The sequence below is a fragment of the Hyaena hyaena genome, unplaced genomic scaffold (assembly GCF_003009895.1).
Source record: "Hyaena hyaena isolate Hyena2069 unplaced genomic scaffold, ASM300989v1 scaffold_1294, whole genome shotgun sequence".
Taxonomy (NCBI): Eukaryota; Metazoa; Chordata; class Mammalia; order Carnivora; family Hyaenidae; genus Hyaena; species Hyaena hyaena.
The window spans coordinates 104,463-127,769 of NW_024081927.1; the positions used below are offsets into that span (position 1 = coordinate 104,463).

The window sequence follows — 23,307 nt, forward strand, 5'->3', positions numbered from 1 at the left end:
ATATGCCACTTTGTTGGTGGTGGTTTGGTTTGCAGGGTGTCTCCTTTATCAATATTAATGTCTATAGTTTCCCTATGGATGTGGCATTTCTTGTGGTTTACTGTCCTGGTAAGGAGGGAAGTTCAGGATGTTTCAGTTGGTCATTCTTAATATAATTGCCCATCTTCCACAGTCAGGAAACCACTGTGGAAATTCTCCCAGTAGTTAAGTACGTTTACTCCAGTAATGTGTTGAGAAACTGCAAAAGGACCATATGGTGGGTCCATGGCTTTATTGGGTCCACTGTGAGATGTAAGAGGCCAAAACATCATGAATCCCCTGACCACAATAAACTTGACTTAGACTGGTTGATGGTGGTATTTAGGTCCCTAGGATTTAGTGGAGCTCTACGTTAAAAGAAAAGTAAGGATTGCTCTCTGAAGGAATCAAAGCAAATAGAGAATGAGTATTGGTTATGCTTTTGTTTCCAGCTACCAGATCTCAGTATAGCCCTGAGACCAGCATCTCTAGTGGGTAGTTGTGGGAGGAACATCTGAAGAAGTGGATTCTCCATGTATGATAGTCTTTTGTAAAAGGTAGTCCCTGCAGAGCTTGTAGTTACGTTAGGATTGGGCTCAGAAGAGTGTTTTTGTTTTTACATTGTTTTTACATTGTTTTTACAATGCTCTCGAACTGGCTCCTGAAAAAGAACCAGAAAGGAACTTCATCATATTGGAAATTGTGTTTCAGCAGTGAAACTGCACTTGTGCTGATATATAAACACACTTAGCAAACCCAAACCATGTGAAATGTCACTTTAAAGTGTGAGACATGCTTGTAGGAAAGAGGTTGTAGGTGTTTATCTTTCTCATGGCAAATAACTAGTCCATAAAGAAATTTGAGACTTAGCTTTGGGGTTTTTTTTGGTGTAAATCTAAATATAATGGATTCATTTGAAACACTTAATCTATATGGACTGTATTGCTCAATTTCAGCCACTTAAGTTGCATAGAAACTATCTTTGAAATAGTTCTTGAGCTTCTAGTAACTTGCCTACCTACTTACCAATAACTGAATACTTTATTACTAATTTTCTTTTGTAAGATGATGAAAATAATCTGGTGGTGACATTGAAATTTGAGAACTCTGTGTTCATTAAATTATGCAAAATTCTAGAGAAATAAAAAAATTGCAGCCTAAGACGTTTACTGGTGTTGCTTTTCCCTTCCACATCCACCTGTTCTTAATTTTTAAAAAATAATCAAATGATCATTTATTTATTTTTCTTAAATAGTTTATTGTCATGTTGGTTTCCATATAACACCCAGTGCTCTTCCCAACAAGTGCCCTCCTCCATGCCCATCACCCCCCTTTCCCTCTCCCCCAACCCCATCAGCCCTCAGTTTGTTCTTAGCATTCAAGAGTTTCTCATAGTTTCCCTTTCGCTTTCTCCCCCATGGTCCTCCATTAAGTTTCTCTTAATCCACCTATACATGCAAACATGTGGTATCTGTCCTCTGCTTGACTTATTTCACTCAGCATAACACCCTCAAGTTCCATCCACATTGCTGCACATGGCCAGATTTCATTCTTTCTCATTGCCATATAGTATTCCATTATATAAATTAACCACTTCTTCTGGATCCATTCGTCCATTGATGGACACTTAGGCTCTTTCCATGTTTTGGCTATTGTTGAGAGTACTGCAGTGAACATTGGGGGTACGTGTACCTGTATGCATCAGCACCCCTGTATCCCTTGGGTAAATTTCTAGCAGTTTTGCTAGGGTCATAGGGGACCCTATGCTGGGACATAGGGGAGTTCTATTGTTAATTTTTTTGAGGAACCTCTACACTGTTTTCCGGAGGGGCTGCACCAGTTCACATTCCCACCAACAGTATAGGAGGGTGCCCGTTTCTCCACATCCTCGCCAGCATCTAGAGTCTCCTGATTTGTTCATTTTATCCCCTCTGACTGGTGTGAGGTGGTATCTCAGTGTTGTTTTGATTTGTGTTTCCCTGATGATGAGGGACGCTGAGCATTGTTTCATTTGTCTGTTGGCCATCTGGATGTCCTCTTTGGAGAAGTGTCTGTTCACGTCTTCTGCCCATTTTATTACTGGATTATTTGTTTTTCAGGTGTGGAGTTTGGTAAGTTCCTTATAGATTTTGGATATGAGCCCTGTAACTGATATGTCATTTACAACTATCTTTTTCCATTCCGTCGATTGCCTATTAGTTTTATTGTTTGTTTCCTATGCCGTGCAGAAGCTTTTTATCTTGATGAGGTCCCAATACTTCATTTTTGCTCTTGATTCACTTGCCTTTGGGGATGTGTCAAGTAATTGTTTCCTACTTTCTCCTCTAGGGTTTTGATGGTTTCCTGTCTCACATTCAGGTCCTTGATCCATTTTGAGTTTATTTTGTGTATGGTGTGAGAAAATGATCTAGTTTCATTCTTCTGCATGTTGCTGTCCAGTTCTCCCAGCACCATCTGTTAAAGAGGCTTTTTTCCATTAGATACTCTTTCCTGCTTTGTCAAAGATTCGTTGGCTATACATTTGTGGGTCCAATTCAGAGTTCTCTATTCTATTCCATTGGTCTATGTGTCTGTTTTTGTGCCAGTACCATACTGACTTGATTACAGCTTTGTAGTAGAGGCTAAAGTCTGGGATGGCAATGCCTCCTGTTTTGGTTTTCTTCTTCATTATTACTTTGGCTATTCGGGGTCTTTTGTGGTTCCCTTTGTATGTTAGGGCCCTTTTATCCCTAGTTGCTTCAGAATTCTCCTATTGTCCTTATATTTTGCCAGTTTCACTATGATATGTTCAGAAGATCGATTCAAGTTACATCAAGTTACATTCAATGTCTGTTAACTTCCCCAATCTGGGAATCTCTCTTCCTCTTCTGGAATTCCTATGATACAGATATTGTTTTGTTTGATTGTATTGCTCAGCTCTCAACTCTCCTTTCGTGTTCCTGGGTCGGTTTAATCTCTTTTTCTCAGCTTCCTCTTTTTCTGTAACTGTGTCTTCTAATTCACCTATTATTCTCTCTGCCTCTTCATTCCATGCATTGGATGCCTCCATTTTATTATGCATCTCATTTATAGCATTTTTAAATTAATCACAACTATTTCTCCACTCCATAGTCTTTGTAGCAATAGTTTCTCTGATGTCTTTCATGCCTTTTTCAAGCCCAGCAATTCATTTTATTACTATTGTTCTAAATTCTTGTTCAATTATGTTGCTTATATTTGTTTTGAGCAGTTCTTTAGCTGTCATTTCTTCCTGGAATTTCTTTAGAGTAGAGTTCTTCCATTGCCATCATTTTGGCTAGCTTTCTGTCTCTTGTTAGTTTTAAAAGCTTGTTATGCACTCTGCACCTGTGAGTACTGCTGTATTAAAGAAGGCTCTTTGACTGTCCAGGGCCTATCCATTTAGGAAGTGTTCTTTGGTGTCTCTTGGTCTTTCTTGTTGAGACTTTGGTTATTTTATTTCCCTACTCATAGTGGTATTTGGGACTCTCCACTATGTGTACTTCGGCTTGTTTCTTGAGGTAGCCCTGGAAAAGAAAACAGACAAACACAGGGACAAAAAGCACACAAATGCACAGACAAATCTAACAAACACACAAACCAAAAGGGAAAAGGAAAAAGAAGAAAAAAAGAGGAAGGAGGAAAAACAAACAATAAAAATAAAGAAAGAAGAAAAAAAGAAAAGAAAAAACCCAAAAGACAAAGAACAGTCTAAAGGCATAAAACCAGAATTCCCAGCTACAAATAAAGAGCCAGGGGTGTGCAGTGCTGATGGAAGAGCATATACAAAGAGAGAAATGACAGGGTGGGGAGGAAGCAAAATTAGAAGAGAAATGAACAGGCAGAGAGACTAAGGGGCTTAATTCAGAGAGACAAAGAGGAGAATATGGTAAGAGGCGAGGAGAAAGAAACCAAGATAATGTTACGCAGAGAAACTGTATAGTCTGATTACTCCAGAGAGAGAGAGATAGAAAGGTAGCAGTGGAGGTGTAGAATATACATCTAGAAAATGGATTAAATGTGACTGTTTCAGCAAACCAGTGACCAGTGTGCCCAGTCCAGCAGAGGGGAGGGATACGAATGAGACAAGGGAGAAAATATCTGAATAGAAAGAATTGACCTAGAATTAATCAGGGCAGAGAATCTATGTTGGTCTTTCCCTGGGCTCCTGTAAAAAAAAAGGGCAGCTCTCTAGCAGGGATGGGCCTGGCTTGGTGTAGGTGAGTCTTAACCTCCACTGAGTCCTGCGGGAAGCTCCCTGAGGTTCCGCCTTGGTGGTTGTGGGGAGAAAAATGGCAGTGCCCCAGTCCCCTCTCGAACCAAGCATTTCAACTCACTCTTTTGGGTCTGATCTCCCTGTGCTGCGGGAGTAGCCAAGGTGGGCTGTGCTTTATGTCCGAAGCCACACCTCCTTTCCAGATCTTAGTCCTTGTGCCCCATTAATACCACCTGCAATATAAACCCACAGTCCGAGTCCCTCCGAGCAGTTTCAAGCTGGCTGCCCCCCACTGGGAATGGAGCTGAGCCAGAAGAGAGGTGGAGTGGCTTTAGGTGCACCGCTTCCCCTCCGGGTTGAGCTGCCAAGCAGAGGAGCGGTTTCTCCTGTCACCTGGGACCAGTGCGTCCTGCTCAAGGTCAGCTGCACAGCTGGAAACCGAATCCCTCTGTGTCTTCCCACATTTTTTCTGCTCATTTGTAGTTTACCACTTTGGCAGGGAGTGGGGTCTGCATTTTCTTGTCTTATCTATCACTGTCCCTTCCAGGTTGCTTCTCTTCCCTTTATTTATTATTCTCTCTTACTTTCTTCTTACCCTCAACTCTGTCAATTCCTGACTTCCTGGTACCTCCTCAACATAGATTTATGCCTTTGGCAACTCCCATCCACTGTTTTCTCCTTGAGCTGTCAGCCTCCAACATCCATTTGGAATAACAATGACTAACATTTAAGGAACTCAGATGTGTAAGGCACTATTATAAAGCACTTTTATATATGTCATTTGATCTTCAGACTAGGCCTGTGAAGTAGATAGCTCATTATCCCCATTTTACAGATGAAGTTTATTTGCTCAAAGTCACCGAAGTCAAAATTAGCAGATCTGGTTTTGAACTCATATCATCTGGCTCTAGAATCTGTGTTCTTAACCACTCTACCATTGGTTCTCAAACTTGACTTAATGTGGCCAAGTGTAAAATATACTGATGATGGGGTGCTGGGGTGCTCAGTTGGTTGAACATCCGACTCTTGATTTTGGATTAGGTCATGATTCCAGGGGTGTGGGATCAAGCCCCGCATTGGGCTCCCTGCCGAGCATGGAGCCTGATTAAGGTTTTTCTCTCTGTGTGTGTCTTTCTCCCTCCCTGTGCCCCTCTCCTCCACTCACATGTGTGCTCTCTCTCTCAAAAACAAAAATAAATCAGAAAAAGATATTTAAAATATACCGATGCCTAGGACACATGCCCAACTAATTAAATCAGTTTCTGGGGAGTGAGACCCAGGTAGCTGTATGTTTTAAGTCTCTCTAGGTAATTCCATTGAGCAAAGTTGAAAACCATTGCTCTACATCTTCATTATTTAGTATAGCAGCTTCAAGTTGTGTGCTTATTTAAGTTTAAATGGACTCTAAGTAAATAAAAACTCACTTCCTCAGTCATACTTGGCACATTTTAAGGGATCCATAGCCACATGTGGCTAGTGACTGCTCTGCTGGACCCCATAGACATAGAATATTTCCGTCGCTACAGAGGTTCTATTAGAGAGCACTGCTCTATACCATGCTGTCTCCCATCCCTCACGCTGCTGCCTTGACCCCATGACCTTGACTTTATTCTTTATAGCAGCCCACAGATGAGGCTAAACCCTAGACCTTGTCATCATCTGAAACTTTGTCTACTTTGCAATATCTTAAACTCATAAATCCCTCGGTTGAAGCCTCCTGTCCTCTCTGCAGTTCATTTTTATATGTCAGCCTCTCAGCTTACCTACTCTCCCCTTGTCAACTTCTCCTAGGCTTTATTTCTTTTTCTGCTGAATTTTGGATCCCCTGGTCAGTCCTGTCCTGGACATTTCCTCCTGTGGCTTACATTTTCTCTTTTCCTGCCACAGCCAGAGTGGCCAGCTCTAATGCTGGATATGAAGCCATAATACATTCTTAGCTCCTCCTGCCCCATTGCTGCTGGAGAAAAGCTTGTCTTCTAAGAGATATCAGCACAGTTTTCCAATTTCATTTGGGAACTCGTCTCTGCACAGCAGTCCTTTGAGTCTTCTGTAGCTCTCCTTTTCCCCCACAGCGGCTGTTAGAGACCATCCCCTTCTCTACCCTGTGGGTCCCATGCTGCCAGCCTGAGCACAGGAGCCCTGTTCACTCAGGAGAGCCTGGCGGCAGTCTGTAGAAACACCCTGGACTTCCCTTCTGTCTGTCTACACAGCCTGCTTCACCTGTGCTTCCTTTTTCCCTCATCTCAGAGGAGGGGCCTGCTCCTTTCTGAGGCTCTTCTGCCCAGTTGGTTACCCAAGCCCCATCTTCCTGTACCAGGGCTTTGTCAAGTCTTTTCTATCCTTTAAAAAACCCAGAAACCCAATCCTTTTGTAGTTTGTAAGCATGATGATTGGGTGTTCACATCATTGTGTGACATGTGCCAGTCTTAAACCTTCATACGACGTCAGCACATTACCTGTCTGACATGGGGAAAAAAAAAACCCAAAAACCCAGAAACCATCAGTGTTTTCTTCACTTGCAACCCCATAGAATGATATCCTTATCTCCTTCTTTTCCTGTTCTGGCAAACTTCAGCTCCCTTCAGTCTGGCCCCCAAACCTGCCAGAAGGGCCTCCAGATGCCAGGTTGGTTCTCTGCAGTGTCGTTTGAAGCTGCTGACACTCCTACTTCACTAAACTTCCTTCTCTGTTAGGATCCATGACATGAGCCTGTTCTCCGGCTCTCCAGTTACTTCCCAAAATCTTCTGCATGCTCTTTCTGTCTCCCCACAGCCCTCATCACACCCAGTTGCAGTTATTTATGTGGGTTCGGACCCTGTCTTAGTCACACCTTCATTTAAAAATCCTCAGCATCAGGCCTGGCTTGTGGTATGAATATTGTGTTTAGGGACATTTTGAATGAGGTGAGGCTCAAGCACAATTACATATAGTGGATAAATAGCTTGTGTTGGGGCTACCTTGAAACCCTGTTTTGATTTGCACATGTGTGGTTCTCAATGGACAGATGCAACCTCTGATAGATGTTTGGGAGCTCACTGTTGCAGGTTTTTTGCCTCCACTCCTGAATGTTTCATCAATGTCGGTGTCCTGTCACTCCTCACAGACTGTCTCAGACTGTCTTGCTGCGCACATCTGCCTGGATACCCCCCCCCTTCCCCCAGAAAAAACCTGCCTCCTCTAGCTGGCCTCCAACTTGCCCTGCAGGGTGACTCATGGGGCTTCCCAGATGTTTTAGGTTTTGTCTGTAGCCAAGAAACATTCAGATCTACTGTGTTTTTAAATCATATTTTCTAACAAAATGGCTTCCCATAAAGTAGGATTTGGCCACATTATTTTTGAGCATCATATCTGAAAATGTTTTTTTAAAGCAATTTGAGAGTCCTATCTGTTATTAGATATGTAAAGAGAAATATGAAAGCCATGGCTTTTGAGGTGACCTTAAGGCGATGATTCTAATATAGGCACAATGTTATAATGGACATAGTGGGGATATTGCTTAGAAGGTGTCATGAAGGAGATGACTTGAGGAAGACCTTGAAGGCTGGGCAAACCTTGCAACAGGCAGACACTCTAGTGAGGATGGCAGTTCAAGTGGAGAGAGGGACATGAGTAAAGGTGATGAAAAGTGGCACGGGTTAGCCTATATCGAATATTGCAGTTTGTTGAAAATAAGGGCATGTGGGGAGATAAATTTGGCGGGGGGGGGGGGGGTTAAGTTGAGCCACAAAGTGGAGAACTTCAAATGCCAGCCTAAATAGTGCAGATGTGATAAGTACTAGGAGCCCTTGAGGGTTTTTGTCAGAGGACAGGTGTGATGATCGGACACCGGGAAGCTGCATCTGGCAAAAAGAATTAAGTTGGGTTTGAAGGGATTGATGCAGGGCACCTATGGCTGGGTGGCTAGCTAGCCTGGGGTGGTCATGGTCCTGGACTTCTGCCGAGTGGTGGGAGCCAGGGAGTGGAGGCTGCCCTTGGCTGTATGTGTGCCACTCTGATTTGTGACTAAGACTGTGGTTGCTCAGCTTCTTAGACTCAGACTTGTCTCTAAATTGCAGCTACTTTAGTCATTCTGTTGCTTACTCTATTCCATAGGTATCAGTTCTGTTCTCAATGGAGACCCAAAGCTTCGATAGCAGAATGGAGGAAGAGCAGCTACTTACAGAATGAATAATTAAAAGCCATATGAAGGTCAAAAAGCATATCTGATGTGAACACAGCAACCACGTGTTCTTAGGTGAACCCATGTATGGTCCAAGATGCTGCAAGGTCATGACTGTAGGAGAAAGAATTGATGAGGGAGAGAAAAATGTCTAATCAAAATGTTAGTACTTACATAAATCCCACATTTTAATAAGCAGATAAAAATTATTCACATTGCCTGAAGAATTGTCAGTGTTCCTCACATTTTAAATATTTAGTTGATTCCTTCTACATGTTCCTCGTCCTCCTCCTCATCATTGTATTTCCTCCATCGGTGCAGATGTCAACACAGTGAAGCAGGCAAGTAATACCTTATTAATAACACAAACATAGTTTTGACCTCGTGAACCCCTTAATGGATCACACTTTGAAAATGCTTGTGTGTGTGTGTGTGTGTGTGTGTGTGTGTGTGTGTGTCTGTGTGTATCTATCTAATGATCCTTCGGTTATTCCGCCCAGTTTGATCGCTAGATGATAGTAACTATTTGTAGATTTTAGTTACTTTGCTATTCACTTAGTGTTTCTTCAGAATTATTTGTAGATCTAAGTGTTTCTTACCATGTTGTGGCTTAGGACACAGTTGGTTTACTGGTTGTGTGTCCAACTTGGGTTTGGGGTTAGAGATTAGGATCAGACATATAGCTGGCTATTTGGACTATAACTCAAAATGCCAAATATTGGGTGCCCACCTTCAGATCATCTGTGATGTTTAGAAGGCTATAAAGAGTACTGAGGTTTTAAGAATTCATATAGATGTAGCCTTCCTTTTGAAGTTGTAGCCTTAGAAGTCTCAGGATTTCAGTGGCTAATACTTGTTTGGGTGATAGAACAGGGAGATAATGATTTGCAAATTTGTTTCGCCAAAATTTATTTTTGTTTATCTTCAGTTATGGCTGTGAAATAACATAGTAACAGTGAAAGTGTTGACAGTAGTATTTCTGCAGTTGGTATTTGGCTGCCATGTTTCTGTTTATGAACCTTTAGGGTTAACATTTTTTATGAGAACCAGAAGGAAGTTTGACTTCTTTCAATTTCTGTTCATTAACCTATAGGCATCTTATAAGTTCTTTCTTGTTTGGTTTCTTTTGTTAACTTTAAAGGAGTTTTTCTATCAGATGTTTGAAAATACAACACCTCATATCTGTGTGAGTAAATGATGTAACATACAAAAACATTGAGAAGCTTGAAAAGAGAAAGCACAAATAGTTGTGGAGTGTTATGACTTAACAGTCTTGTTCCTAGTATTTTTAGTAAACTAAGATTTCTGGGCAAATGAATTCATTTCCCTTGCTCTTATCAATCAAATCAAAGAACTGTATACCATCCTAACTCTTTAAAAAACCAAAACATCAAAACTGCTTATAGATATGTGTTTGTACTGTAAATTTGAAAAACACAGAAAAATTTAACAAGAAAATAAAAATCATCCTGGGTTGCCCGAGATGTGTGTGAACATATTGACTATAAAGGGGCTCTAGGGAACTTTCCAGAATGATGGAACTGTTCTCCTTTTTATTGGAATTTGGGTTACATGGGTATATTTGTCAATCAAACTTTATTCTTTAGATCTGTATATAAGTTGTACTGTAGTACAGAAAAAAAAAATAGTCTCAGTACTCAGGGATAACCATGATTAACATTCTGTATATTTCTTTGTAGAGTGGTATTTTTTTTAAGTTGAGATCTTATTGTGTATACTGCCTACTTTTATAAAAAATTAACATTGTGTTTTCAGCATTTCCAAATGTCATTAAACATACTTAAGTATAATAGCCACATTCTCTTAGCCCAGTGTATCCAGTTCTATATAATCAATTCCCTGTTTTTGGAATTTGAGGTTGTTAAAATCCTTCTCTTTTGTATATAAGACTTATAAACTTAATTGCACAAAACTTTTTCCCCAGCTCTGATATTCTGTGTATGTGTCAGTGTATTCTAATTAGGTTTGATTCCATTTAATTCAAGAGCCTGCGCTTGAGGCCACTCTGGACATGCAGAGCTGTGAACCATTCCATCCATGCCTGTAAGGGCGCCTGTTGTCAGGTCAGCCAGATAAAGTGAGATGAAAATGAAAATGGTAATGTTGTTACCGCATGTGAGTATTCTGTGTCTCAGGAAGTATAGATTTCGGCAAAATAAGATTATGTTGGGGGTCACCTGGGTGGCTTATTTGGTTAAGCATCTGACTCTTGATCTCTGCGCAGGTCTTGATGTCAGTGTTATGAGTTTAAGCCCTACATTGAGCTCTGCATTGGGCATGGAGCTTACTTAAAAAAAAAAAAAAAAGACTATGTTGACAAATGAAGAAATAATATTATAATTAGCATTTATTGAGACTTACGTGGTAGGTACTGTGTTGAGATATTTAGAGTTGTTATTTCACAGTGTCTGTGTGAGGTAGCGTGAAAAAATCAAATGCTATGGAAGTAGACAGTATCAGGGAACTGTAGGGTTCCCTGGAGAAAAGAACCAGTAGTGTATGTATATGAAGAGATTTGTTACAAGAGTGACTTAGGCCATCATGGGGGCTAGATAGGCAAGTCTAAAATCTGCAGAGCAGATGGCCAGGAAGGGCAGGCTGGATCTTTTAGACATGAGCTGAGCTCCCGGCCACAGGTAGAATTGCTTCTTGTAGGAGTCCTCAGTTCTACTCAAGGCCTTTTAACTCATTGATTCAGACCCATGCAGATTATCTATGATAATCTTTTAAACTGATGGTAGATGTTAATCATGTCTACAAAATACCTTCACAGTAACACCTATATTAGTGTTTAAATAGCTGGGAACTATAGCCTAGCCATATTGGCTCAGAACACTTTAATGAACCCCCCCCCCCCACCATGTATCCATCTCCCCATAAAACAGTTTTACTTCATTCACACCTTCATTCATGTCTCTCCTTCCTATTTTATTTTGAAACAAAACAAGTCTTAGTCATCATATAATTTTGTCCACAAATGTTTCAGTAGATATGTATCTCTAGCCCAATGCTGTCCAACAGAATTTTCTCTGATGGCAGAAATATATTCTGTATCTTTAGTCACTGACCACTTGAAGCTATTGAGGAATGTGGCTAGTAAGCCCAAGGAACTAAAATTTTACTTTAAATTAACATAAAGTTAAGTAGCCACATGTGGCTAGTGACTGTGGTACTGGAGAGCATGACTTAAGAATTTATCAGGGTTTGGGGCGCCTGGGTGGCTCATTCAGTTAAGTGTCTGACTTTGGCTCAGGTCATGATCTCATGGTTTGTGGGTTCAAGCCCTGTGTCGGGCTCTGTGCTGACAGCTCAGAGTCTGGAGCCTGCTTCAGATTCTGTGTCTCCCTCTCTCTGACTCTTCCCTGCTCACGCTGTCTCTCTCCCTCTCTCTCAGAAATAAATAAAACATTTAAAAAAAAAGAATTTACCAGGGTTTTATGACTGGTGGCGCAGTCAGTTAAGCATCTGTCCTTTAGGTCATCTCACGGTTTGTGAGTTCAGTTCCTGAGTTAGGCTCTGTGCTCTTAGCTTCAGATCCTCTGTCTCCCTCTCTTTCTGCCCCTCCCCTGCTCATGCTTTCTTTAAAAAATAAACATTAAAAAAAGATGAGGTTTTTATATAAGATAACCAAAATCCTGTTATCTTACTCAGAGTTGAGTAGTAATCACTTAATATAAAATAGTCAATATTAACATTGCCGGCTGTTTCATAAGTGAAAGTGATCAATTGTATATTTTTTAATAGCTTGGATCAGAATATGAACAAGAGCTATACACTGCGATGTAGAAACTAATTTGACAATAAACTATTTGTAAAAAAAAAAAAAAAAAAAGAAAAAAAAAAGAGCTATACACTGCAGATGATAGCTATAAAACTGTAGTTTTGCTTTCTCTGATTTGCTGTTTGTCGAAAATACTGGATTATTTGTTCTTCCTAGATAAAGGTCCTACTCATTTTGTAGTAGATGGTTTGGTGAAGGTTCCGTTATGTATGCTGAGCTCAAAGCCAAGTCTGACTCAGAACCTGAGCTCTTAACCTTTCCTGGAATGATGTTGGGGATGCTGATGCTCATGATGGCAACAACAGCATAGCGAAGTGGGAGTCTGTGTGCCAGGCATGGGAAGTCCTTCCATGCATCAGCTCATTTCATCTTTGCAGTATAGATGTTCCCATCTTCCAGGCAGGTCAGTTGACTTCCTCAACATCAAAGAGCTAGTTAAGTATCAGAATTAGGATTCAAGCAGTCTGCACCCACGCTTGAATTCTTCACAAGTATGATACATTGTCTCCGTGCTGATTCATTTTGGCTGCCTCTTGTAACCTGGGAATGTTTGAAATAATGAAGCACATTTTACCAAATGATTTTCCAGGGCTGTTGGGAGAATGGAATCAAATGATTGAAAGCACTTGAGAACCTTTAATGTAAAAGGCTTTTAGGGAAAGTATGTATCTGTAAAGTCAACTGCCTGCTATTCCCAGATTCTTATTTGTGATCTGTAAGTCTCTTGCTTTAAAATGGAATCTGTTGGGGCGCCTGGGTGGCTTAGTCGGTTAAGCGTCCGACTTTCGCTTGGGTCATGATCTCACGGTTCGTGGGTTCGAGCCCCACGTCGGGCTCTGTGCTGACTGCCGGCTCGGAGCCTGGAGCCTGTTTCAGTCTGNTGCCGGCTCGGAGCCTGGAGCCTGTTTCAGTCTGTGACTCCCTCTCTCTCTGACCCTCCCCTGCTCACGCTGTCTCTCTCTCTCTGTCTCTCCTAGAAGTGAATAAAACATTAAAAAAAAAAAAAAACGTAAAAAAAAAAATAAATAAATAAAATGGAATCTGTTCCTACAGGCCACGCTCTGAATGTGACACTTTTACTTAAAATCATTTCAGCATTATAGAAAACCTCTACGAAACCTGTTTAGAAACTATCCCTGCTGAAAGTACCTTGTGCAGCTCCTAGATGAGTTTTCTTTTCTGGGTTAGGAGAGATTTGTTTGTGCTCACAAGATGGACTGCCAAAATGCACTCTGAGAAGTGAATGCCTCTGAAGTGTAGCAGCTTACCGCAAAACCTGAGTATCCCGGTAGCTGGAAATTTCCTACTTTGTATGCTGAACCACTAACTGGAAACAAACAAGCTAATCAATCCCTTGAGTCTTGGTGGTTGCTCTTTCCTCAGGAGCATCTCTTCAGATGTGACCTCCTCACTTCCACCCAGGTGGCCGTGGAGCCGACTGCTCCTGCTGCACCTCAACACGCCAAGAGAGAGCAGATCCCTCTAGTTCTAATTCCTTCCACAAGTATTGGGTTAAACTGGTATCTAACTCAGCAATGGGGAAATTGGCCTGGGTGATAAAAAGGAGCCTAGAAAATGTGCCTCTTACAACTCCATAAAATCCACTGCCAGCCCACCCACTGGGACTGCCAGGCATCTCAAACCCACCCGACTGGATTGGGCTGAGCACAGTTCCTATAAATCCATGGCAGTAAATGCTTTAGAAAGCTATCAGGAAAGACCAGTGATAAGATAAGGTATATTTCATGGGTCTACAATTCAATGGCAAGAGAGATAGGAGGAAGAATAGGGAAAAGAAACAAAGAGAGGGAGGGAAAAGAAATAGGCGAGCCAGCTGGGATAGCATTTCTTAAGTTCCATAGTGTAATTGCTTCTTGCACACTGTGTGTATGTTTTTCTTTGTTGCCACTATATCTAGTGAAATGATCTGTAATGAAAAAGAGTTACTTATTAACTTCTTTTTAAAAAATTTTTAATGTTTATTTATTTTTGAGAGAGAATGGGAGAGAGAGTGAGAGAGCATGAATGGGGGAGGAGCAGAGAGAGAGGGAGATATAGAATCCTAAGCAGGCGCCAGGCTCTGAGATGACAGCACAGAGCCCAACGCAGAACTTGAACTCATGAACCAGGAGATTGTGACTTGAGCCAGTCGGACACTTAACCAGGTGCCCCAACTTCTCTTTTTATTTTATTTTAATGTTTATTTATTTTGAGAGAGAGAGAGAGAATGAGCACACACTCAAAAGTCGGACCCTTAACTGACTGAGACACCCAGGTACCCCTAACTTCTCTTTTTAGAAAGTGAAATTTTTAGCAGTTTTCAAGTACATGTCTTCTAAGAATATTCCTCTAACAATTTTATAGTTTCTAATTGCAGATAATTTTGCATAGCATTTTATGAATTATTTTTTTCTATTCTAGAGGAATGAAATTGATACATGGCTTCAAATAAACGTATTTGGAAGAATTCTGCTGTTTTTAATTTGCATACATAATACTGTTATACTGTCTTCACCTAAGCTAAGATGATACACAGAAATTTGGATTACTGCACAAAAATATTTTACAGTATTTTTTTAAATAGATACAGGGCTCTATCTTTAGAGTGTCCTATTTTTAAATCATGTAGTTAAGGATGAACAATGTAACTTCTGACATTTAAAATTACTTCCTTTTGGATTGTTGGATGTGAACCCTCAATAGAAATGTTTATTTTATTTTTTAACATTTTTTTTAATGTTTATTCTTGAGAGAGAGAGAAACAGAACATGAGTGAGGGAGGAGCAGAGAGAGAGACACACACACAGAATCTGCAGCAGGCTCCAGGCTCCAAGATGTCAGCAAAGAGCCTGATGAGGGACTTGAACTCACAAGCCGCAAGATTGTGACCTGAGCCGAAGTTGGATGCCCAACCAACTGAGCCACTCAGGCTCCTATCAACAGAGATGTTCATGATGGTTTACATGCCTTGTTAATTTGGGAGATTATGAAATAGATATTAGGGAATCCTATTACTGTGATATTTAGTTGGCAGTTGAAGCATCCTATACTTTAAAGCTACGTTTGACATCCTTCTATTAAAATAATTTTATATGTGCATGCACACACAGCATGTTTTTGTAGAAATATTCCTTGAAGAATTGCTTGTGAGGGAAGTTAGCAACATTTGTATCAGTTTCAAGTAGGAAGATTATAATCAACCACAATGAATTGCATGTGGGATTTTTGGAACTTGGTAAGGATTCATTGAATAAATTGGACTAAAAGTTGTTGTTCCAGTGAAGCTTACATCCTGGCGGGAGGAGACCATTACACAAAGAAAGAATGAATATACAATAGATGTTAAGAAGAAAAAGTTGGATGATGGGGACAGGAGTGTTGGAAGTAGGGAGGATGGAGCATTGCTTGCGGACAGCCTTTCAGATGAGGAAACATTGGAACAGACACCTGAATATAGTAAGGTGGCAAACTATCTGGCTAACTGATGGAGAAAAGGAAGTATCCTTGCAGAGTGAAGAGCAGGTGTGAAGGCCCTTGGACATGTGTGAGTGAATACTTGTTGATTAGCAATATTGAGGATTATTTTAGGGCTGAGTGAGTGCTTAGAGTTTGCTGTTTAAACTGGATCTTTATCCAAGGAGTAGATAAAGTACTAAGATAAACATTGTTTTAAGTGGATCTTTCGTAAACAAAATTCACATCACAAAATGAAGTTGTCAGGGGCGCCTGGGTGGGTCAGTTGATTAAGCGTCCGTCTTTGGCTCAGGTCATGATCTCGCGGTTCGTGGGTTCAAGCCCCACGTCGGGCTCTGTGCTGACAGCTAGCTCAGAGCCTGGAGCCTGTTTCAGATTCTGTGTCTCCCTCTCTCTCTGACCCTCCCCTGCTCACGCTGTCTCTTTCTCTCTCTCTCAGAAATAAATAAAACATTAAAAAAATTTTAGAAAATGTAATTGGCAGAAAGGTATACATAGTTGTATCAGAACTAGTAAAGGTAGGGGCGCCTGGGAATCTTAGTGGGTTAAATGTCTGACTCTTGATTTCAGCTCAAGTCATGATCTCATGGTTTGTGAGACTGAGCCCCATATTGGCTCTGTGCTGACAGGGTGGATCCTGCTTGGGATTCTCCCTGCCATCTCTGTACCCCCACATGCATGCTTTCTTTCTCTCAAAAATAGTCTTTTAAAAAAAGAACTAGTAAAGGTAAAACGTAAAAATAAAACCTTAACATGTTATTATATAGTATTTAAAAATTACTATATTCAGAGCAGGTATCTGCTATTATTTACTATTTGATATTTATACGAGAACTAGAATATCCGTTATTAAAAGAGGTGATCTAGGGGCCATTGGGTGGCTCAGTCGGTTGTGCATCCGGCTTTTGGTTTCGGCACAGGTTGTGATCTCATGGTTTGTGACTGTACTGACAGTACAGAGCCTGCTTGATATTCTGTCTGTCTGTCTCCTTCTCTTTATGCCCCTCCCCCTCTCACTCGTATGTCTCAAAAATAATTAAACTTAAAAAATATTATTAAAAAAGAGGTGATCTAAGACTTTCTATTAAGCCCTGTAATGGGTTGAATTGTGTCCCTACAAAAGATGCTAAAGTCCTAACCCCCAGTACCTGTGAATGTCACCTTTGAGAATAGGGTCTTCACATATGACCAAATTAAGATGAGGTCATTAAAGTGGGTCCTAATCCAGTATGACTGGGTCCTTAAAAGAGGGAAATTTGGACAGAGGGAAGACCATGTGAAGACATGGGGAAAATCCCACCTACAAGCCAGGAGAAGCCTGAGGCTACCGGAAGCTAGGAGAGAGGCTTAGAACAGATTCTCCTTCATGGCCCTCAGAGTGAACCAACCTGCCAACACCTTGACCTGAGTCTTGACTTGGGTCTTGAAGCTGCCAGAACCGCGAGACCATGAGCTTCTGATGTATAGGCTACCCAGTGTGTGGTACTTCCTTACAGCAGTGCTAGGAAACTAATACGGGCATTAAGGAATATTTCTTTTTTCTTCTAGAGCTGTCAAAAATGAGAAGATAAACCTTAAAATACTTCTGTGTCTTGGCAGTGTGACAGTTAGGCATAGATTGGGCAAATATAGATGCCTGCACACTCCAATAGGATCATAATCTTTGCATCCTCAGGCTCTCCTTCCATCCAGTGAATACTTCATATTTGGATGTTGATTTCTTTATCTAAAATGGGTAATGTGATTTTTGGCAACATGGCAGCCACATAAAATGTGCAGTGGTTGAAATAATATTCTCTAATCAAAGTGTAATGTATTTTCATGAATAGTGTCCCTATATTACAGTTTTTTCCCATTATCTGACTTTAGTACTTTATAAGGCTGCTCTTTGATAGTAACCCGTGAGAAAAAATGAACTGAATAAGCTTTCTTTTCACTGAGAAACTAAAGCACATGATCATGTTTTCTAAAGAGGACAGTTGACTTGGGCCTTTCAGAGGGAGGGGAAAGGAGTAAGCTGAGGAAGACTTAAAAACAAAACTCAAAGATGCACTGTTATGTTTTCATACTAGGAAGTAAGGACCTGACGGTGGAGGTCAGGGTCATTTCCAAGGAAGCATTTGCCTGGAGTGCTTTCAGGCAGTTTTAGAATGCCTGTGATTTGGACCCTTGAAATCTGGCTGTGTGTTTGAGGATGTATATGGTTAGTAGAATGGGCTCTGAGTGACATGGCTTGTGTTTTAATCCTGGCTTCATGGCTTGTTGGCTGTTTGTCCTGGAGCAAGTTACTTAACGTGTGTGTCTCAATTTTTCCTCCTCTGAGAATTGATATAAAAGTAGTTCCAGCCTCAGAGAGTTGTTGTGGTACTGAAATGATCCTTGTAAATGCTTTCGAATAGAGTCTGGTCACATTAAGTGCTCAGTAATTTATGGCAGTTAGTAGTAGTAGGAGTCATAGCAAGTCAAGTTAGAAGACAAAGCATAAAATAGGCTTCATCTGCCTTATCTTTCTATCTGCGGGGGAGAGGCAATGGCTCAGGTGCACTGGCCAGAAGGGCTTAAGGAAGAAGATGCTGTATCCAGTGCTGAAGAAGAGAAGCTTTACTTGGTCCTAAATCCTGTTTGGAAGTAGGATTTCTAAAAGTACTCACTGACTCCTCTGGGTTTCTGGAGCTGGCTTTAGCCTTCATGATTGGAGAGGAGGGTGTGCTGGAGTACGGGGCATGCTCAGGCTCCAGTGGAGCATCCTGACCTTGGCTGATGATTAGTGTGATGACAGTGTTAGCTCACAGGGAAGGCACCCTGACAGAGTGAATCAGCATGTGCTAGCCAAGGACAGTACAGAATCTTGTCATTTAATTCTCAAAGCAGTCCTATGAGGCAGTTTTTATTACCAATTATGTTTTTGAAATGGGAAATTTTGAGCTCTGGAAGGTTAATCGTCTGAAGTTACACATTCAGGAAGTAGTACCACCAGGATGGGAACAGAATCTGATGACAGAGCCAGGGCCTCTAGCTTTGGGGGAATCGTGCTGATTTGTCTCCTTCCCAGTACCTGGTTCACCATCAAAGAGCCTTCTTCTAAGGGCCAGGAGGTGGTGACCTGGATTTAGTGACCCAACACTTGATTTTATGGGAGGAACATAACAAGAGGAAGGTGTTGGCAGATAAGTCTCTGTCATCTGTTCTTTACTATATATCTTTTGTTTGATGACTTAAACATCAGTCTTACAAGTATAATTGTGAGGCCAATTTTAAGGAAACCTATCAGAACTGTGTATCTGTGTGTATTTTTCAATAGACTTTGTATATAGCATGATGGTACTCCACTATTACTTGCAGAACTTTGGGGACTTTTCTTCCAGAGATATCTTATGAACCACTTTGAGTCATATATATTATATACCTTTTAAAAATCAATCACTCTAAATTTATATCTTATTTTTTAACTAGAAAATACTGTGTTATTCAGTGTGCCCAACACCTTTATTAAACTGGTCTTCAGATAATTTTTGGATTTTTCCCAACTTACAGCTGCCCTCAAATGGCGATTTATAAATTTTGAGGATATAGAAAGAACATGCTGCATTCTCAGAAGGCAATTCTAGAGGCACTAAACTATTTTGACACATGTCAGCCATATTGGCAGAACAGCATAATAATCACAAGAGTTGTTCGAGCTGGTTAGCATTCATTTTGAGATATTCATCCTGGCACATTTGTAAAGTTACTCACTGCTTGACCCTGAGCGAACTGAGCTTGTCACTGATGTCTGGATAGATTCTGTCCCCTTCTGTCTGTTTTGATGCCTGCCATCCTTTCCGTCCCCTTTTACCATGCCTCCTCCTGTGTGGAAGAGCTCAGGTCTTTTTTTTTTTTTTTTTTTTTTTAACTTCGTTGAACTTGCACCCACCACCACTCTATTTACAATCTCCTCTTCATTGAAGAAAACTAGAAGCCAGAAAGGGAGGTGAGGAGCCAGGTGAGAGAGTATCCAGAAAGCCACAGTACAGGTCATGGTGATGGTCACTTGCTACAGCAGCTGTTCCCAAAATGTGATCTCTAGATCCACAGCATCAGTGTCCCCTGGGCCCATCCTAGACCAAACAGATTAGAAGCTCCATGGGTAGGACCCCAGAAGTTAGAAACTCTGCTGTCTAAGGAATGTCACCAGTTGATTGTGATACTCCCTAAATTTTGAGGACCCCTATGCTACAGAAGTGTCAAGTTAAATAAGGGCTGGAAATCCCCACTGGAATTCCTAACTGGGCAGTTCTTTGTATCCCTCCTTGGCTCCCTCAGTCCTGGGCAGTCTTGCTTTGTCGGTAGCACTTCACTGAGGGTACTCTAGGTCGGCAGGGCCCTGACCTCCGTGCTGCTGTGAGCATTGATACCTGGGAGGAGCCCTGGTGCCCTATTCAGGAGTTGTGGGTTCTGTTCAGCCTCCTTCCATCAACCAGCTGGGTGGCTTGGTGTGAGTGGCTGACCAGTCTGGGTCCCAGTTTCTCATTTGTTAACTCAAAGTAAGATTTGCTACTTATTAAAAGATTTCCTCCATCAGATCTAAGGTTTTCTGTCTTATAAACAGTTGAGCATTTGAAACTTTTAAGTTAAGGGGCACCTGGGTGGCTCAGTCAGCTGAGTGTCTGACTTTGGCTCAGGTCATGATCTCGTGGTTCATAAGTTCAAGCCCCACATTGGGCTCTGTGCTTACAGCTCAGAGCCTGGAGCCTGCTTCAGATTCTGCATCTCCCTCTCTATCTGCCCCTCCCCTGCTCACACTCTCTCTCTCCTTCAAAGATAAACATTAAAAATAAATTTAAACAGAACCTTAAAAAAAAGAAAATTTTAAGTTAATATATTTGTTTAAATATATTTATTTGTTACTTTGTTGATAGCTACTCAGATTTAAACATAGGTCCAAAACTTTGAATCCTCCAACATATATTTCAGTTGTATAATAATGAAGCCAATTCATTAATGGGGGCTGTGCTGTCAGAGACAGTGACTCAGCTTGCTGAGGAGCCCGACAGCTTCATCCTACTCCCATCAATGGGAAGATAGCCAGCCCTGATGTGGAACTTGTATTTGTGGTTTGATGATTAGAATCTCCTCCTTAGACCAAGGAACACAGCCACATGTGAAATGTTTCTGCGGTGTGGTTCCTCCTCTTTTCTTTCCTCTGGCACCCAGACCCAATCACCAGCATCTCTTGCTTCCATTTTCTCCTTTCCCTTCACACTTTCCCTGCTACCTCTTACTTTGTTTAACACATGGTTTCTCAGTGCCCGCTTCATGCTAGATAATGCACTAAAAGGGTTAGAGGTAAACCGTGAGCACGGCAGCAGAGGCAGCAGAGATGGGCGGTTTGCTCCACATTCCAGAGTAGGGTTGGCTGACCTTTTCTGGAAAGGATCAGGTAAGAAAGATTTTAGGCTTTGTGGGTCATGAGGTCTCTGTGGCAACTATTCGACTCTGCTGTAGACAGTATGTGAGACAATGGTGTGCTTTTGTCCTAGGCAAAGTTTAGGCAGTAGGCCAGATTTGGCCATGCCCCATAGTCTGCCAACCCTGAGGGAGAGAGTGAGGCAGACCATTAGCAAATACACAATTAAAAATGTGTGTGTTTGTGTGTGTGTGTGTGTGTGTGTGTATCAAGTTGTGTTAAGTGCTCCGAAGAAAATAAAGCGGTGTGAAGGAAATGGGGAAGATGGGAAGTGTGTGTGTAGGGGAGGTGTTCTTTTTTTACTTTGGCTGGACAAGGAAGCCCCCTCATCTGAAGAAAGTGGGGACCCAACATGGGACCTGCAGTGGAAGAGGCTTCCTGGTGGCAGGGGCACAAGCGTAGTGCCCCTGGCATGGCTGCATGCTGGGCTCAGTTAGGGAGCCGCAGGGAAGCCAGCCTGGCTGAGGGGGGTGGGGGGAAGGGTGAGAGTGAGCAGACACTCTGGGGCAGCTGCCAGGGGACAGGTTGGTAGGAGTTGGCCAGCAGAGGAGACGTGTGAGGGTGTGGAGGTGTGAGAGAGGATGATGTGCTTGGGGAAAGTAAGAGGTTTGGTCTGGCTGGAGAACAGGTTAGATGGGGTACGTGGCAGTGAAAGGAGCTGAAGTTGGTAAAGTAGGCTTTGAACATCATGCCAAGGAGTTTGGCTTTATTTGTGGGAGATTTTTAGAGAGGAACATTGTCAGCTTGCTTCAGAAAAGGTGAGAGGTGACGTGTGTGGGGTGAGAGGCAGGGGAAGGATGAGGGAAGAGGAGATGGATTGAGAGGAGACCTTACGCTCGGTCTGTGAAGTCCTCTTGTGTCCCTACACAAGCCCGTGCCTTCTGCGGGGTGCCTCTGTTCCTGCCTTTCCTCCAGGAGTGTCTGCCCCTTCGTTTGGAATGAAGGGCCCAAAGGCTTCCCCACCAGGATCACTCCCATTTCAGCGTCCATTTCCTCTTCCTTACTCTCATAGCACTTTCTTCCTGGAACTTCTCTTACGATGTGAGTCAGAAAGGCTATTTGTTTATATGTTCTTATCACTTCTTAGGCATTTTAACCTCCTTGAGGGCAAGGAACTCTTTATAGATATTGGGATTAAGATCCCAAAATATATAGTGTGGTGGGAAATAGGTACTCAGGAGTTGTTCCAACACTTGATGTGTGACCTTAGGTGAGTTACTTTGCTTCTCTCAGCCTGCATTTTCTCATCTGTGAAAGGATATAGGAGGATTATCAACCTCTTGAGGCTCTTGTGATAGCTGAGATACTGCATGGAAGCATTTGAAACCCAGTCTGTGTGTTTTCTGTGTCTAATAAATTTTGTCAGTTGTTAGTGCCATTACTGTTACATTGCAGTAATGCTTAACACAGTGCCTGGAATATAGTAAATGCTCAAAAAACATTGGTTGATGGAGGGAATGTGGTACAGCTAGAGTAGACTATATACAGACCAACTCAAATTTGGCATAGCTGACTATAAAGAATCAGTTTGGTTTCTATAGTTATCCAATTATGGGATTTCAGAAAAACTAAAATATAGCTAGATATCTTAGAACGTTATTGCAGAAGACAAGCTGATAAAATTTCATTTAGAGGAGGGACAAATTTCAGTACATACGCATTATCAGTATTAATGATCAAATATTCTTGCATCTTACAAAATCTGCACAAGACAGGTTTGAAAGACAAATTATTGAGGGGTAATAATGTCAGCAATGCATAGTGGTTCCACACTGTGTTGGGGTTCTTTGTGACCCCAAAGACTTACCCCATTCTAGGCCAAAGTTGAATAGTTGGCTCTCGCCCACTGTGTCTGTGAAACACGCGTTCCTCTCATCTTTTACTTTCATTTTCTTAATCTCACTGTTAACCCTGCACTGCAGTCCTTGAGGTGACCTGCAGTGGGTGCTGAGCAAGCTGTTTGTATATATTCACAAATGAAACTGATGCTAACAACATCAAGTGTGAACATAGAATAATTCAATGTGATATCCCTTCTGGCTAATCAGAGGCCCTGGCAGACGGCCAGGTTACCAGAGAAGCACTTATGCAGAAGGAGAGCTGATGACATGTGTCTTGGAAAGGGTGGCATCAGATCTGCTGTCAGTATTTAGCAGGGGTGGGGTTGGAGTTGGGGGGAGACCCTCATAGAACAC

At 41.7% G+C, this 23,307-nt stretch overlaps 1 protein-coding gene and 1 non-coding gene across 8 annotated transcripts in view; both read left to right on the top strand.

The window, feature by feature from the left end:
* Positions 1–23,307, top strand: part of EPB41L4A (erythrocyte membrane protein band 4.1 like 4A) — a 260,908-nt gene that overhangs the window by 60,528 nt on the left and 177,073 nt on the right. The window lies entirely within an intron of this gene.
* Positions 6,594–6,697, top strand: LOC120224983. Its single transcript, XR_005526712.1, has one exon. It is a non-coding gene; the product is annotated as a small nucleolar RNA U13 (small nucleolar RNA).